The sequence below is a fragment of the Vipera ursinii genome (genome assembly GCF_947247035.1).
Source record: "Vipera ursinii genome assembly, chromosome: 1".
Taxonomy (NCBI): Eukaryota; Metazoa; Chordata; class Lepidosauria; order Squamata; family Viperidae; genus Vipera; species Vipera ursinii.
This window is the reverse complement of record NC_139512.1, coordinates 292966243-292983581: the sequence shown is the minus strand read 5'-3', so window position 1 is coordinate 292983581 and position 17339 is coordinate 292966243. Positions and strand designations below refer to the sequence as shown.

General features: G+C 38.2%; 1 protein-coding gene across 1 annotated transcript in view; it reads right to left on the bottom strand.

Moving 5' to 3' along the window:
- VIT (vitrin) overlaps positions 1-13686 on the bottom strand; it is a gene marked incomplete at its 3' end in the record, with an annotated part of 49873 nt that extends 36187 nt beyond the window's left edge. The window contains exons 1-2 of the mRNA XM_083375965.1: positions 12810-13686; positions 12399-12419 (exon numbers count right to left, since the gene is read on the bottom strand). The remainder of the gene's footprint in view (positions 1-12398; positions 12420-12809) is intronic.
- Between the last annotated feature and the right edge of the window lie 3653 nt (positions 13687-17339).

The window sequence follows — 17339 nt, the reverse complement described above, 5'->3', positions numbered from 1 at the left end:
GCATTCTCTCTCTCTCTCTCTCTCTCTATCTATCTATCTATCTATCTATCTATCTATCTATCTATCTATCTATCTATCTATCTATCTATCTTAATTTGATAAAACAGAACAAAGGAATGCATTGCTTTGATTTACCGCCATTTTACTTTGGCAAGATCCCAAGGATGTCTAACAAAGTTTAGAAACAAAGCAGACTAAAACAATAAAACAGGAAGCAAATGATGGGGAAAGAGACATGTGTTTATAAACATTTTTTAAACACTGAAATGATAAGGGGGCAAGCCAATTCCACCAAGCTTCCGGGATTACCTTATTCAGAAGGATTCTTTTCTCTCCATCCTATCTGACCTTCTAGGATGGGTCCTGAGTATCCCAACCCCATGGGAAGTTAGATCGGGACCCAAAGAGCCCTTTACCCTGGTGGCCCCAATCCTATGGAAGACCTTGCCCGAGTGATACACACAGTCTTACACTTCTTGCATGTCTGAAGTCAGTAAAAAGCATACTTGTCAAAAGTCATTTATTTCCAAGTATTTTTCATTGGATGTCTTTTAGCAATATTCCATGAGTTATGCATGCCATTTGGTTTTAGGTTGCGGGACTAATGATGTACTGTATACCACTCTGAATCTTAGGACAAAGCGGTATAAAAATAGAATGATAAATTCTAAGGGGGTGTGTTCCACAGCTTAGAACAATGTAGCAGAAAGTAATTTCCCATACGCCAGAAAACAGACTTCTGATTGAAGGGGCATAATCAAAAGGGCTTCTCTGAAGATTTAGCCAGCCAGATGGTTTTGTAATAAAAAAAAGGTGAGCCATCTCAGGCCTTAAAAATGTTAGGCCTAAATAGCAATGCATAATAATATGGGCAATATATTATTCTTGTTCTTTGTACTGGCTAGCAGCTTAAGTTCCCTGTTTTTTTAATCCATTGCACCATCCATACATTTTTCAAAGATAGGTTTGGATAAATGTTACCAAATCTGACTGGCCCAAGAAAGGGTGCAAATATGATAAGTTAGGTGTATTTGTGCAAAGGGAATCCTGATCCCTGATGTTATCTGTGAGTCCAGTGGCAGCTCAGATTCAGAAAGTATTCCCAGACTGCAAGCCTCTTATTTCAGAAAGAGCACAAACTCATAGTTTACTCTTCTTAGTTACCAGCCTGTTTTGCCTGGATTTAAGTTCTGCTTGTTTTCCTTCATATAGTTCATTATAAACTATTGGTTACTGAATGATTCCTTGAAAGTAGCTGGTAAGGAACACTAGATCTGGAAACTATTTGATGTTATCTTCCATTCCAAAACTCTGATGGTCTTCCCCAGCAAACCCATGTAGCTATTGAACAATATAGAAAACCTGTTGCTAGGGTATGATAGGTCAATGGCATGTATTCAGTTTAGGGCTATCAGATTTGACCTGCATTCCAGGTGACCACTACATGACAGGAAAGATTTTCCCCAAACTATCTTTGTTTTTATTAAGTTGTTTGCAACCCAGGTCTATTGACCTTCTTCAAAAGGGCATGGTATTATATGAAAAATAGAACAGAATGAAATGGATTTTCTATAGTTCATGGTCAATATGTATTCCTGCCTTATCAAGGTTAGCCTGTTGTATCATAGAGTAGCCTAGTACCATAGTTAAAGCTAAGAGAGATGAATTTCCTTACCTTCTGTAGGTTTCTATGATACAGGGTCAGATCAGCATTTGTATTCAGGATTAAATCCTGGATGATAGATGTTTTACCAACAGTTGATCTATCATTAAAGAAAAGGACTTACAGGTTGGATGTGGCAATTTTTTTGCCACCTTGGCATCCTTCATTCATCACTGAACAGTGGGAAGCCACTATGCAGCAGGGAACAAAATGCTCTTTTATTCAGCTATGTGTAGAGCTGTAGAGCAGTACTGCCACTGGAGTATCCTGGATGACAACAGCCCTCTTCTCAATACCAGTCAATGTGTAGCTTTCCATTCTATCTTCCACTGCTGAATTTCTACCAGACGAAACACTGAATGTTCAGTTTCAGATTTCAGATTTCCATCTGAAACTGATGGATTTCAGTTTCCACCTGAAATCACCATTATTTCTATAAAGGGCCAAAATGTTATTAGCTCTTAATCTGGCTGCTAAAAATTGGATCCCATCAATTACTTCACTAAGCAGAATCATATGAATCATAGAAGTGATAAGTTTGAATTCTGGTTAAAAATTTTATTTGTTCATCTTTATTTTCAGGGTCATAAAATATTTTTTCCTTGTCTTTATGCTTCCCACATAGTAACATGACAACAGATAGTTTGTATACCAAGATGAAACATGGTTTATCTGTAGAGGCATCTTGTTATCCTTTGCATGACCTGATTCACTCCTCCACTTCCTACATCATGATAAATATAGCTCATCCAAATTAGGCAAGCTATGGTTACGTAAGTCTTCAGTTTGTCTCTGAGCCACAACTGGAAACCTATTTTAACATGTGGTTTCCAATTCTGGGTGCATAGCAAACAATACCTTATAGAAACTGTTCTTTGTGATTCAGATTGAGTGGCAAGCTATATTTATCATGAACCATGAAATAAGGAATGAATGCAGAATACTCTAGGAATGAGCAGCATGAGTGGCTTTAAAAATCAGTGTGTTGATTGGCCATGATAATAAAGTTAGTGATTAAGATACAACTGCACCCAACTGATCAGTAGCAAATTAAGTCAGGTTTTGCCCCCCTAGGCCAATCACTTCTTATGTTTACTATTGATATTTACTTCGGTGTAAATCTGCATACTAAAAAGTAAAATTCGCTTATTTCAGTGTTTTTTATTGTCTGAGTAGATAAATAAGTATAAAGGAAAAGCTCTTGCTAAGAGATCTTTGAAGCAATCGTTCCCCACCTGACCTCTCGGGATTCTGTTTTGATGAATCTCCTTTAAATACTGCTTATAGTTCCTGCCACAGCATAACAGCAGTGGAGAAAATTTATACATTCTTTGAGGAGCTTTTAGAGAGCTGCTGATCAATTCCTAGAGGATTGTCATCATGAAGCTGTGCCCTGTGGAAAATTTGTGTTTCCAGTTTCTTTGTGTTTTTACGATTGTGGTAGAGATGAAGCTTCTCTTCAGCTTCTCAAAGCCTGATAAATTTCCTACCTAAAATGTAGTAAAACAATGTGCAGTTTACTATCTTTTGCTCCCATCATTTCACATATAATGGTGGTAAAGGGTAAGTAGTAAAGGGTAAGTAGTAAAGGGTAAGAGATGATGGAAACATTACACTTGATGGAATTAAATGTAAAACTCAAATCATCTCACATAGGATGGCAAGTATTTGAAATGTGAAATCCTTAGGCTTTAAAATTTAAAAAAATAATGATCTCTTCTTTGCTATTTTGAAGGCTTTTGTTTCTTTTGTTTCATCAACTCTTTTACAAAAGTGTGCGTGCACAGAAAATTCTATCTTACTTTCCTGTCTCAGTGATACCTCTGGGATTGGATTTTTGGAACCGAGACCAAGGAACGTCAGGCTAAGCAGGTGATGGTGATGTGTCCATAAACCAAAATGGGCCTCCCAAGTGTCAGAATCCATTGATATCACATTCATAAATGTATGGTTAAAATATTGTGCCTACCGGGATTCTGCCATACTGGTAGAAGGAGGAGGGAGATACCATGTTCTTAAGAACTACCCACAATTAGTTGTGGCCTATACAACTATAATTAATAAAACAAAAATAACACATTTAACTGTCTTACCTAAAAGCATAAATATATCAATGTAAGTGAGATTGAGTTTTACCTTGCAAATCCTGAATAATACTGTGAGCTACTTATTTGGAAGTATAGCATATATTATTTAGACATATTCCCTGCAATTTCTTCACATTGATGAGTCCAGACTAAATTTCTCAAGTCTAAGGATAAATACTTCCAAGAGGCCACAAACTAAAATTTAATTCTTAAAAAAAGATGCTTCTCTGGTCAGAATATAAGGAGAGTTTCACAAGCCAGGGACTATTGCACATGTCAACTTTCCCCTCAAGGCATATAGTCTGGGAGCAAGGAATGCAAGTGAAAATTTCTGGTTCTCTAAAAAAATCATCCTGAGGCTGATTTCATGAATTGTTCTTACATGTCCACACAAAGCTTGACATCTTTTTCTTTTTTTGAGAGAGAGCAGAACTTTCCTCAGTATCACAAATTGACATTCTGTTTGTCTTCAAATCTAATGAAAGAAGATTATCAGTTCAACTATTTGGTGCTAAATTCCAACTGATAATATATTACCTTCCCAGATGATTAATGAACAAGGGCTGATGAGGGCATTGCTGAGTCTTGTTTTATATGGAGAGTTAGATAAGAGTCCACTTCTAGAGTAACTTGCATTTAGGACCTGCCTTGGGCTTTATGATCCTCCAGAACAGCAAATGGATGAGCAACAGGATGCACCAATGGTCAGAAAAATATCTTGCTTGTCAGAAAGGGTTCCATCATTTCCAAACGAAAAGGGAGTTGGGGTAGGCCCAGTTTGCATGCTTCCAGACATAATAGAAAAAGCGGAGCAAAGAAATCTCTAGCACCAATTTCCTGACAGTTTCATTTATTTATATTTCTTTTTGCTTGTCCTTTCTGACCAAAGCCAGGCTGAAGGTGAGAGGATATAAGACAGCTCCTGAAAGGTTGCAAGGCTGTTTAAAATTCTGAGTGGCCTAGTGATGGAATTGTCATGGGACCTATCATCAGAACTATTTCCATCCCCTAAAATATGAACTATAATCTAATGGGCCCTAATTGATATGTCAAATATCTCTGGCTAACCAGTTATTCAGCATTCTGGTCTGTGGTCAGCCACAGAGAACTCTGGAGCTAGAAGGGAGTACAGTAATGTATCCTTGACAAGAGACTAATGACAAGATCCCCTCACACCAGTTCTTGATGCCATGTGCTGTTCAGGGAATGTGACTCCCCTGTAGTTAAGCCATCAATAATCAGGATCAGGTCCATAGCTGCCATGGTACACCATTTGCCACGGATAACCATTTGTCTGAAATGGTTCAGGCTTTCCTGCTTGAGCAGAGGGTTGGACTAGAAGGCTTCTAAAGTCCTTTCCAACTCTGTTATTCTGTAGTTATGATATCTCAAGCCATCTCTGATTTTGGGCCTATAGAAAGCATCCTGAAGTCCCTCAGAACCAACCATCTAGGTAACTTCATAATCCAATCTTTGGAACTTGGGCAAGGTAGCCACTATGCAGCAGGGAACAAAATGGTGTCACCTCCAGCTATGTGTAGAGCAGTACTTCAAAAGGCCACTGGAAATTCCTGGATGACAACAGCTACACCCCCACCCCTGGCCCACAATCATGGCTGGTTCCACTCTCAAAACCTAGAGGGCACATTTCTGAGAGGGGAACTGCACTGTCCATGCCAAAACAATTTGGTAATACATACCAGGGTAGTCCCTTCATCCAAGATTAAATCATAGATAAGCTAAGACTTATTACAAGCTGACTTTGCGTTAATATGAAAAAATGGAGACCAGGGCCACCTAAACTCTGAAGACCAAGCCTCAGGCTGAGCACAAGAGATTGAATTGCAACCCTGGTATTAAATACAAACATAATACACACAATGTGGGTGATGAGTGAATTCATTGAATCAAAAACTTCATTCAATATAGCACTTATACATTTCTAGTTTACAAGATGACACAAAAGGCACATTTTTGCAAAAAGGACAATCAATTCATCTTTGGTAGTCTTCAAGTTTGAAAAAGGATCCTTTAGGAACTGGGAGGAATCAAAGTTAGGGAACATACCAAGGCAAAGCTGTTGGATATAACCTTTGTTTGTTGATAGCATCTCTCCCCTTTAGAGACAAGATTTGCTAACTGATGCTTGTCCAGATGTTTGTGGCATACTGGCTGAAATATGACTTGCCAGATAGCCAACTTAAAAACCCCCAGCTCAGCAGTTTCCACAAAAGTTCACCTCCTACATGCTTTGGCTCTTTTCAAATGGAAACCATGGTCCCAAAAGACAAGAGGGCACACTACAGTTATAAGGATTACAGACCCTGTCAAGATACTGTCAAAAATATTGTTTGTATATATACATAACCATAGTAACTCATTAAACTAACTGATGCTTGGATGCAAATCAGCCAGAACAGTGGAATGCATGGGCTTGCTTTTGCCAATCTGCAAAAAAAAAAAAGCACAATGCTCTGACAACAGTTCCCACAAATCCTGCATTCTTTTCCAATGGAATCTGTGTGGGATACGAGCCGCACTGTGGGTTGTATCCAATATACACAACACCTTGTAAACATGTTATGCATTTGATGTTTTACCAAAGGGTAAAGCAAGAACTGCCAGTGAAAATAATGCAGTGCAATAAAGATGTGAACACAGCCTAAAAACACATTTTAATACACCTTAAAGACTTTAAATAAAACCAGCATCTCATCCTCCTCTATTCCTCTCCTCATTCTATTTTTTAGGGTTAGTGGTACTTTTATGGTGGTGAGAGCTAAACTTTCTCCTGGAAGATAAAGAAGAGAAACAAGTCTGTTCAAAGGTGCTTTTCAAAAGGCAACTGGATTTTCTTGGTTTGTTCCTTGAAAACATCTCACTTCTCATCCAAGAAACTTCATCAGTTCATACCATCATTTCTTCAGAATCATACCTATGAACATCTTGTATCTTATCAGTACCTGTGATTCACAAATCTTCATTTAATTAAAATAATGCCCGAGTAGTTTGAGAGCTTTACAGCTGAAATGCTCATTGCTGGCTCCCTGCCACTGATTGGTTTTGTCACATAAAGGTAAAGGTAAAGGTTCCCCCGCACATGCGTGCTAGTCGTTTCTGACTCTAGGGGCCGGTGCTCATCTCCGTTTCAAAGCCGAAGAGCCAGCGCTTGTCCGAGGACATCTCCGTGGTCATGTGGCTGGCATGACTAGATACCAAAGGCGCACGGAACGCTGTTACCTTCCCACCGTAGTGGTCCCTATTTTTCTACTTACATTTTTACGTACTTTTGAACTGCTAGGTTGGCAGAAGCTGGGACGAGTAACAGGCGCTCACTCTGTTACGCGGCACTCGGGATTTGACCCGCCAAACTGCCCACCTTCTGATCGACAACCTCAGAATCCTAACCCACTGAGCCACCGTGTCCCTTTTACATCTTGAATACATACTAATTAATTCAAAGAAATTCAGAACAGAGTGACTGCTTTAGTTTTGCTGTTCCATTATTTAAAGTGAAAATTGCCTTACTCATAAGCCATTTTTTTTCATTGTTTGGTAGTTATCACTGTGTCACTTTAATCCATGCACACATCACCTTACTGAAAACATCATAGTTTTGTCACATAGGGACAGTTTTAGGAAATAAAGGTAATGAGATGGTGATGGCTAGCACAGAACTCTGGAGTTCCAAATTTCTGAGAAGGAAAGAAGGAGCAGGGATGGGGAACAGAAGGATTTATATTCTTTGCACTCATCTGATCATTTGAAACTCTGAAGGTGGGTCACTGAGGCCACTTGGGGATTGGATCACATGAATCCAAGTGCAAATGGATGTGGAACCTTGTACTATTCTTCTATTCCTCACCATTAAGTCAAAACTGAAGAAGATTCTTGGATAAGAAATGTTTTCAAGGAAAAACCCCAAGAAAGACCAATTGCCTTTTGAAAACAACCTTGGGACAACCATGACCTGGATGACTGAGAATCTTCATAGGCAAGAACTATTAGAGCATTTGGAAATATTTATCTCCTTTCCTTTTGGTTCCTCACTTTATCCAATTTCTGGGGTGTGTTGCAGTGAAGTGTTGTGCTGGCATGCAGTTGGTAGGAGAGAAAAAAAAGTGAGCTGGAAGTGAAAGCACAACTTATATTTATAGCTAATTATGCTTAAAGTTCGATTAAAAATAGGTTCAGGGCAAGGATCTTGGAGCTGAGGATTGAGAAGGATTAAGGATTAAGACTTTTTCTGTAGCAGATGTCCATTAGTGACCAGAAGAAATGGGAAATGACCATATCTGTGAGATTCTCCCATGTGTGACAACATTCAAAGGAAGATCTCCTTGCTCAGCTGTCTTTGAATGAGGTTACAAAGCTTTTAGCCAACTTATTGCTGTGATGAAACAAAAACCTTTTATCTTGAATATGGAGTGATGACAGAAGGTTGGTTAAATTCTGGCTGGGGGAATTGGATGAAGCTAGCATTGTGTTACTTAGCAGGATATCAGGATTATGGTACTGATTAAAATTACAAGGGGGGGAAAGACCTATGGTTAACCATCAGTATCTTATTTTTATGTATAGTACTTATGGCTTTCAAGAAATATACCATAAGCAGCAATGAAACCCTTGGAGAAGATCATGCAGATGCCATGATGCGTCTATATTTTCAAAGATCAAAATGTTTTAGGCAATGGCTTTCCTTATGGACTTTGAAGAAATAAGACATAAAAAATACTGACGCTTTTAAAGTTTAGTGATGAAGGAGATTCCTGGGAATACTATGGAAAGCCAAGAAAATAAACAAATCATGAAACAAATCAATCCAGGCTTCTCACTTGAGGCACTAATGACCTGGCTGAAATGTTTATAGTTTGGACACATTATGCAAACACCCAATTCCCCTGAGAAGTCTAGGATGCTGGGAAAGATAGAAGGAAAAGGAAAAGGAAGACCAACGCAAGATAGATGGACTCAATTAATGAAATAATGGATATAAGTGTTTAAAGGCTTGAAGAGCCAAGTGGGAGAAATACTACCCTGGAGAGAAGAAGATCTATCTATGTGGTTGATAACCATCTGCGCCGACTTGGTGGCAGCATAATCAATTTTTTAAAAACCCCTTTGGTTTTTATTAGTACACTAAAGATACATAAAAAGGATTTTTCTGTGGTTGCCATATAACTATAGAATTAATGATATTGGGAACTCACCGAAGACAAAATTTAGGCTGCTTTAGTAACTGGAAATATTGTTGCAAAGGCAGGTGCTTTCTTATAGAGAAATTAAAAGTTTTAGCATTTCTATCTATTAGTAGCTCTTTCTTTTCTTGTTTTATGATAACTCAGCTTGCCTCAAACCTTGGGAAGAACTTTACTTAAAAATGAAAATGTGGTTCAATCAGCCAATGAATAGACAGAACTAAGATAGGTTTTAAGGATTCCTTGGATGACTGTAGTGGACCGAGCCAATGCTGAATGCTGCAAGGCTTCTTTTGATGCCAGACAAGCAAGACTAAACCCACAGGCAATCCTAGCAATTTTTAATGGCAGTTGTTTAGGGGTACGAATGCTGCCATATATGTTTGATATCCTTGTAATATTCTATAATGAGTTCCTCAGTTTTGGGGTGGCATAAAATTATGGACAGGATTTTTGTATCCACCAGGCTTGATTCCAGAACTATGAAATCCTTCATGGCTTGACACCAATATCTCAGCAAACATACATATTGTCCTACAGCAGTTTGGCACTTTCCAGATGTGTCAGATCACCTTTTTTTACTCAAACAGAAATCTGTTTCATAGAAAACAGGTTTTCAATGCTATCAGGCATGTCCTGAAGCACAAATCCATTTCTTTGAATCCAAAATTCCATAGACTTCACTTTATGACTGCCTCATTTAGCAACCATTCACAGTTATGACAGAGATAAAAAAGCAACTTTACAACCAATCCTTGCATTCACAACAAAGCAAAGAAAAGCTGAAGTAAGATCATAAGTGCAGTCATGGTTTCACTTAGCGACTAGTTTGCTTAACAACCAAGTTGCTGGTCCCAACTGTGGTCACTAAATGAGGATAACCTGTATCCTGTTCAACATTGCTATTCAAAAAACCCACTCTATATCTTAAGCACACTTCTGTTTACAGGTTCTACCCACATTAGGGTTAATCATTTATCTTATATGCATTTTCTCTTTCCCCTTCTCCCACACAAAGTGGACATCCCAAAGTCTATTTAGTCTTCTAGTCTTTCTCTTTCTCTTGCATTCCCTCACTCCTCAAAGTCTCTTAACTCTTCCCATCACTTTTCACATGTGCCCAGCTTCCCTGGTCATTCCCAAAGCAGCTTACTTCCTACTTTTATTTACCTGGATTTCCATTAGTCAATGGTCCTGCTTCTTCCTAATATTTCTTTTGCTGAGACCAAACATGGGATTCCTTCCTTCCTTCTCAGAAACTTGGAAGTCCACTGAGTACTATGCTAATTATCATACTCTCATTACCAGCAATGAATATTTCAACTCTAAATCTTTTCCACTACCCTAGTTATCTTAGTTTAATTAAATGAAGATTTGTCAGTTACTGATAAGATACAAGGTAAAGCATTTGTAGATATGCCTCAGGCATCATATTTTCTATTAGAATGTCTGCATAGAGAATGTGAAATATACATTTTATTATGGAATATATTTCATCCTCAAAGGCTAAGCTTAGCTGTTGATTTTATACTAATGTGGAATTAATTCAATAAAATAATTTATTCTAATAAATTGATTTTATGTGATGTTTTAATAAACAAACGGATGTGAGTTTTGTACGTGTATAAAACACGCTTCTGAGTAACAAGTTTCAATTCATAAAAATTAAATTGAAAAATTTAAAATTAGGATAAATAGGAATGTAATTGACATGAGTTCATCTTTGGTGTATACTGTAAACTGAGTAGTTTGAAATAGCTTTCAGAAAGGTCTGTATTTTTCTTTTTGGGGTGAGGGGGAGTGACTTTGAGTCAGATTTTGAAACTGCTTGAATTAGTCCTGAGGAAGAGGTCAAGCAGGTCATCAGTCATGAGTCCCTTCACATCCAAAGAGATCTAAGTCCAGCCCACCGTAAGTTCCTTATCTGCCACCAAATTGCTTAGACTGTTAGTAGTTCAGATTCTTGTAGAGAGTTTTAAGCTTGCAAAAAATCTTTTGCCATTGCCTCCTTCCTTGGGCTGAGAGAAAGTAACTGGCCTAAGCAGGGCTTTTTTTCTCATAGAACGCTCAGAACGGAGTTCCGGCACCTTTTTTTGGATGGAACCTTGTAGGATAGGCAAGGCGGGTTGTATGACATATGTGAGTTCCGGCACCTTTTTCTTTTACAAAAAAAGCACTGGGCCTAAGGTTATCCCTCTGACTTTTGCCTAGGGCAGAAATAGAACTCAGACTCTCCTGGTGTCCAGTCTGGTACCTTCACCGCTACACCAAGCTGGCTCTCTTTCAGAAAATTACTTAACCCTAATAAGATTGCTTTGAACCTCCTACAAAGGAAACAGAATCCTTTTCATCATGTAATAGTGATGAACTTTCAACTCACAGCATGATAAAAATAAAATGTAAACATAAATTAGGAAGGTAAAGAGAGGATGAAAAGAAAACTGAAGAACTTTAAAAGAATACCAGGATAAATATTGGCTAAATGTGCATTGAAACTATGGGCTGAATTTAAATCCAGGTGCCATGGTTCTCTGCTTTAGATCAACCAAAATCCCCATTATTCAGTGAAGGCTGGTTAATTTTAGTGTTATCACCACTGTGCAATCTCTCCTAATACTGTCATTTTGATGGCAGTAAGAAAAAAAATGCAGTTCCTTTTTATTCCAGCATTCTTCAGTTTCCCAAACAATTTGTCAAATTAAAATGAGAAACGAATCTGTTCAAAGTTTAGTAACAGATCAGATTCAGAAATATAATATAGGGAAAAGAGATGAAGTCATTTTTTGCAAGTAATTAGACTTTAGTATCTTTTGTTTCACCTAATTGGGATGTAATTGTAAAAGCTGAGATAAACTCTGGGTTGCCTTAACAAGGATGGCAGGAACTCACAAACACATGCATCATACGCATTAATTATCATTGCTGAATCTTCGGGGAAAAATCTTGTGATTTTAGCTTCAGTTTGCCATGTTAATAAATGTTGATATTTCTGATCTACCATTTGAGGAAGGAAGGAAGGAAGGAAGGAAGGAAGGAAGGAAGGAAGGAAGGAAGGAAGGAAGGAAGGAAGGAAGGGAGGGAGGGAGGGAGGGAGGGAGAACCATCCTAAAGATATTTTCCAATTTCTTCTCCAAATCTGAAATGGCTTCATTGTAGCTCCAAGGATGCAGCTAATAGCAGCTAACCATCTTCAGGCAAATTATTTCTTTTTTTGAAATTTTGCTTGGAGCACCCTGCACATGTTGCTACTAGCCTGACACAAACCACATTTTAGAAATTTATTAGGAAGCTAATCTCTCGGGGAGAAGGGAGCTGCTGTGACAGGCTGGATAATGCTAGTTCTCTTCAAAATGTTAAAGACCCTGCAGCCTTCAGCACAAAAGTTTTTGGTAAGGGGGGGGAGGGAGAAAGGGAAAGAAAGAGAGATAGTAGCAATTCGTATATACATACTGGTTTCTCAGGAGGGTTTTCCTACAGAAAATAAATAAGGATAGTGCATCAGCTGCCACAATAGTTGTCCTATTTTGAGATAACACATTTGCTTATTGGAGAAAATACAAGTAGGATTGAAAAATCCATATCTAAGAAAATACACAGATGCTTACTACTCTTGAGGCCATCAGTTAATATTTATCAAAACTTGGGCGGGGGGGGGCATTGATCTGTGTTTGCAAACTTTGGATACATCAATTAGGCAAAGAATTGGTAGAACATTTTCTTTCCTTTGAGCATCTCCCTTTTGACATAACCTCCACCACCAAATTATCCCAAATATAAATTTCTCTTTCCCTCCATCCCCCTCCCACCACCGTTTCCCCAAACTGATCTCAAATGGCATTAGAAAGAAACAATCAGCATTACCTTGATGGAAGTGTGGAATTGTTTAAATCCTTTTTTCCTCAACCAGAATGCCTGGTTACTTTTCTTGAGTTTTTCTGCACCATAATGTTCAGGCAGGCTTAGTCTAAAGAGTCAGATACAAGCAAGAAACAGAGTCCCGTTTTGCACCTTTTCTCTTTTACCTCAGATGTTCCCAGCAAAGTCCCAGCAGCACATTATAGTCTCTCTCCCATGACGAGCAAAGGCTCCTCACAAGTGATGTTGTTGCTGACTTCAGTGCTGCTCTTTTGAGTTTCTTCTCCCTCCCACTTTTTTCCCCCTAGTGGGATTTTTTTAACTATATATACATACATATTGTGAGATCATACCATTTTGTCAGAAGGATTTCATTGTGAGCAGTGTCACAAGAAACTTGATATTGGTTTGAGTAGTGGATTTTTGTTTTTGGTTTTTTTTTAAAAAAGGGAAATGACATTTATTTTAATACTTTCATTTAGGAATGTCATTGACAGAAATGAATTAAACTGGCTCTGACATTTGTGTTTTAATCCTTCACACACTGCTACTTTGGTGTTTTTACTCCGAGAAGCTGGAGGAACTTTGTCTTTTCTTTGTTATTCAATGTGCCAAATTGGTCTGATGACTTTTACATTAATCTTATTCTATCGGAAAAGAAAAGATTTGTTACTCACATTATTGCAAAGTGTTACACAGCAGTGGTCAACAACTGGAAATAACTGCCCTTAGTTTTTTATTTATTTATTTATTTATATTGAGTGAAATGCTCTCAAGAGTCTCTTTAGACAATGATTAATTTATTGGTATATACATTATTTATTTTTATGCATTTATTTTAAAATACTTAAAGTGTGTAGCTGTTTATATTGTAACAACGACCCTGGGCAACACACAAAACAGTAAAAACAACACTCCCAAAACTCTAAAGTAAAAATCAATAAAAAATCATGGTCATATCATTTTATTTTATTGGGAGGAACTGTTAATTATTTCTGATCTTCAGTCAAAAAAAAATGAATTGATTGACTTGTGTATTGCTTGGAATTTAATAATTATAAAATAAAAGACAAAGCAAAAAGAGAAGATGCAAAGAACATTTGTTTCTCAAAAGAAGAGACTTCTTTTAAATACGCATGCACATATTTAATTTATATACTGCTACTTCTTATGACTCTTGGAGGTTAAAATATTATACAATTTATTTCACACTATAAAAGAAAACAATGTTCACTGTAGAATAAAGTTAAAATTAAGTTATCATGTAACAGAATTCTGTTGAGATCATTCATCCCAAAACTCTCTCTTGAGTAACCTGGTTTGTCCATATTGGAAGATTGTTAAAGTTGGAAACAATATTGCCTCTGAGAGGACGAGGGGCATCATGAGAAACATTGCCTCCAAGCCTTGCTTCCTCACCTTATTTCCAAGAAGTAGGACATTACTAAAAGTTCTCCCCAGGAGAGACACCCTGGATGGGTCAAACTTGAGGAAATGGTCCTGTGGAGAACTCTGGTGCCAAGCCATATAGGGCTTTATAGATCAAACCAGCACTTTGAACTGCTTCCAGAAGCCTATTGACAATCACGTTTCTGAGTAGTCTTCAAGGGCAGTCACACAGAACACATTGCAGTAATCCAGATGTGTGGTGATCAAAACATGAGCTACCACAGCAAGATCATAACTGGCTTTTTTACTGTGTTTCCCAGAAAATAAGACCTATCCTACTACTACTACTACTACTACTACTACTACTACTAATAATAATAATAATAATAATAATAATAATAATAATAATAATAATAATAATAATAATAATAATAAAAATAAAAATAAAAATAAATAGGAAGAAGAAGAAGAAGAAGAAGAAGAAGAAGAAGAAGAAGAAGAAGGAGGAGGAGGAGGAGGAGGAGGAGGAGGAGGAGGAGGAGGAGGAGGAGTTGTAAGGGACCTTGGAGGTCATCTAGTCCAACCCCCTGCTCAGGCAGGAAACCCTATACCATTTCAGGCAAATGGCTGTCCAGTCTTTTCTTAAAAACCTCCAGTGTTGGAGCATTCACCACCTCTGGAGGCAGGTTGTTCGACTGGTTAATTGTTCTAACTGTCAGGAAGTTTCTCCTTAGTTCTAGGTTGCTTCTCTCCTTGACTAGTTTCCATCCATTGCTTCTTGTCCTGCTTTCAGGTGCTTTGGAGAATAGCTCGACTCCCTCTTCTTTGTGGCAGCCCCTAAGATATTGGAACACTGCTATCATGTCACCCCTCACTCTTCTCTTCGTTAAACTACACATACCCAATTCCAGCAACCGTTCCCAATATGTTTTAGCCTCCAAATCTCTAATCATCTTTGTTGCTCTTCTCTGTACCCTTTCTAGAGTCTCGACATCTTTTTTACATCGTGGTGACCAAAACTGGATGCAGTATTCCAGGTGTGGCCTTACCAAAGCATTGTAAAGTGGTATTAGTACTTCACTTGATCTTGATTCTATCCCTCTGTTAATTTAGCCTAGCACTGTGTTGGCTTTTTTGGCAGCTGCAGCACACTGCTGGCTCATATTGAAGTGATTGTCTACTAGGACTCCGAGATCCCTCTTACAGTTACTACTATTGAGCAAGGTACCACCTATACTATACCTGTGCATTTGATTTTTCCTGCCTAAATGTAGAACCTTACTTTTTTTACCATTGAATTTCATTTTGTTAGATAGCGCACAGTGTTCGAGTCTGTCCAGATCCTCCTGTATTTTAAGCCTATCTTCTGGAGTATTGGCTATTCCTGCCAGCTTGGTGTCGTCTGCAAATTTGATGAGTTCCCCATCTATCCCCTCATCCAAATCGTTAATGAAGATATTGAAGAGCACTGGGCCCAGAACAGAGCCCTGGAGCACCCCACTACAAGTTCTAGCTTGATTTTTACACATGTACCCAATATAAGCCCTACTCCAAAATTAAGGCCTAGTTTTCGGGTGAGACTCATGTGTAAAAATCAAGCTAGGCAGTAGGGTGGTGGAGCTGCCTCACGTGCCGGTGCTGCTGCTTGTGAGTGGCGGCAGTGGCTTGAGTGGCATGATGAGCCTTGCGGCCTCCTGCTGCAAGCGATGGCAGCGGTGTGATCAGCATGGCAAGCCACATGCACTACTGCCACAACCTGTGACAGTGACACAATCGGCATGATGAACCATGTGGCCTGCTGTTTCAAGCAGCAGCAGAAGAACTCAGGCAGCGGTGCGACAGGGGTCAGGGCAAGGCACACCTGGCTGTGGCAGTCCTAAGGTTAAACATCCCCCCAAAATAAGACCTGATACCTCTTTTGGAGGCAAAAAAAATAAGACTGGGTCTTATTTTCAGGAAAACATGGTAGTTCTTGGAATATACAAGAATCAGCCAACTAATAATTCAATATTCCGAGGTTAGAAAGATTATTAGAATTACCTTGCTATAACTTTTTAATAGCCTCTATGAGGAAGCATCATATACCTGATGCTTTTGTGGGCCTTTTTTATAATAATCCAGAATCAAACCAAAATATAAAAAACAGAACAGCAGATTCTGTGGATTTCCAGATGTTTCTCAACTTTCTGCATCCCTGGCTACTGACAGTATTGCTTAAAGCTATATTCAACAACATCTAGAAGGGCTGCATAAAGTCTCACATCTTTGGGAATCCATAGTGAGGGGCAAACACAAAACATGTTCATTATTGTCAAGTTTTTATTTGTTAGAAGATCGCATTTCCAAAAAAATCCCCCCAGATAGATTCAAGTTAATTATGACCATTATTTATGCAAGCATCTGTACCAAAACAGATCATGGATTCATTGTTACCTTGGAGCAATTATTAACAAGTTTTCTGGTATCTTTATATCCTTTCAAGTTACCTGTATCTAAGGAAATGGCAATGAATCCATTTCAGGGTGTGGGGGAGGGAAGAGAAATTACTTTTGTCTGAGCTAGGAAACAAAATAAGAACAGCCTAGAGCTACTATCTGAAGCCAAATAATATCCATTTCATACATTATTGCAGATGGGGGAAAGAGAGAAAATATGTTGAAATGGATATAAATCAGGAAAAGTTTCTATAAGGGAATATTTATGTGACTTGTATGGATTTTGTTATGTGTAAACACTGACTGGATATCAGATATGGTTTTTGAGTCAAGGAGAGTTAAGTCCATCAATCAAAATGGGTTAACTTGATGATCTTTATTATATTGTGATGGGGTAATTTTAAGGAAGGCAGGGGGCATTTCTTTGCTCTCTCCTTTCAGAGTTCTTTGTTATTCTGGTTTATAAATTGTAACCATAACAAATGCCTTTAAATCTGTAATATTAAATTACTGCTGCCATTTCAGATTTTGAGAATGAAAGGGAAACATCAGTGTGGGGACAGGATTCCTAGGAATATTTCCATCCCTTTCTTTCTCGAACTTGAAATATAGGGCATTTGTAATTGAATGTGAGTATACATTCTGCCTTAAGGCAGACTGTTGGGATAGCATACTTTAAACTCTGCCAGTTTTACCACTAACAGCAGTCTAG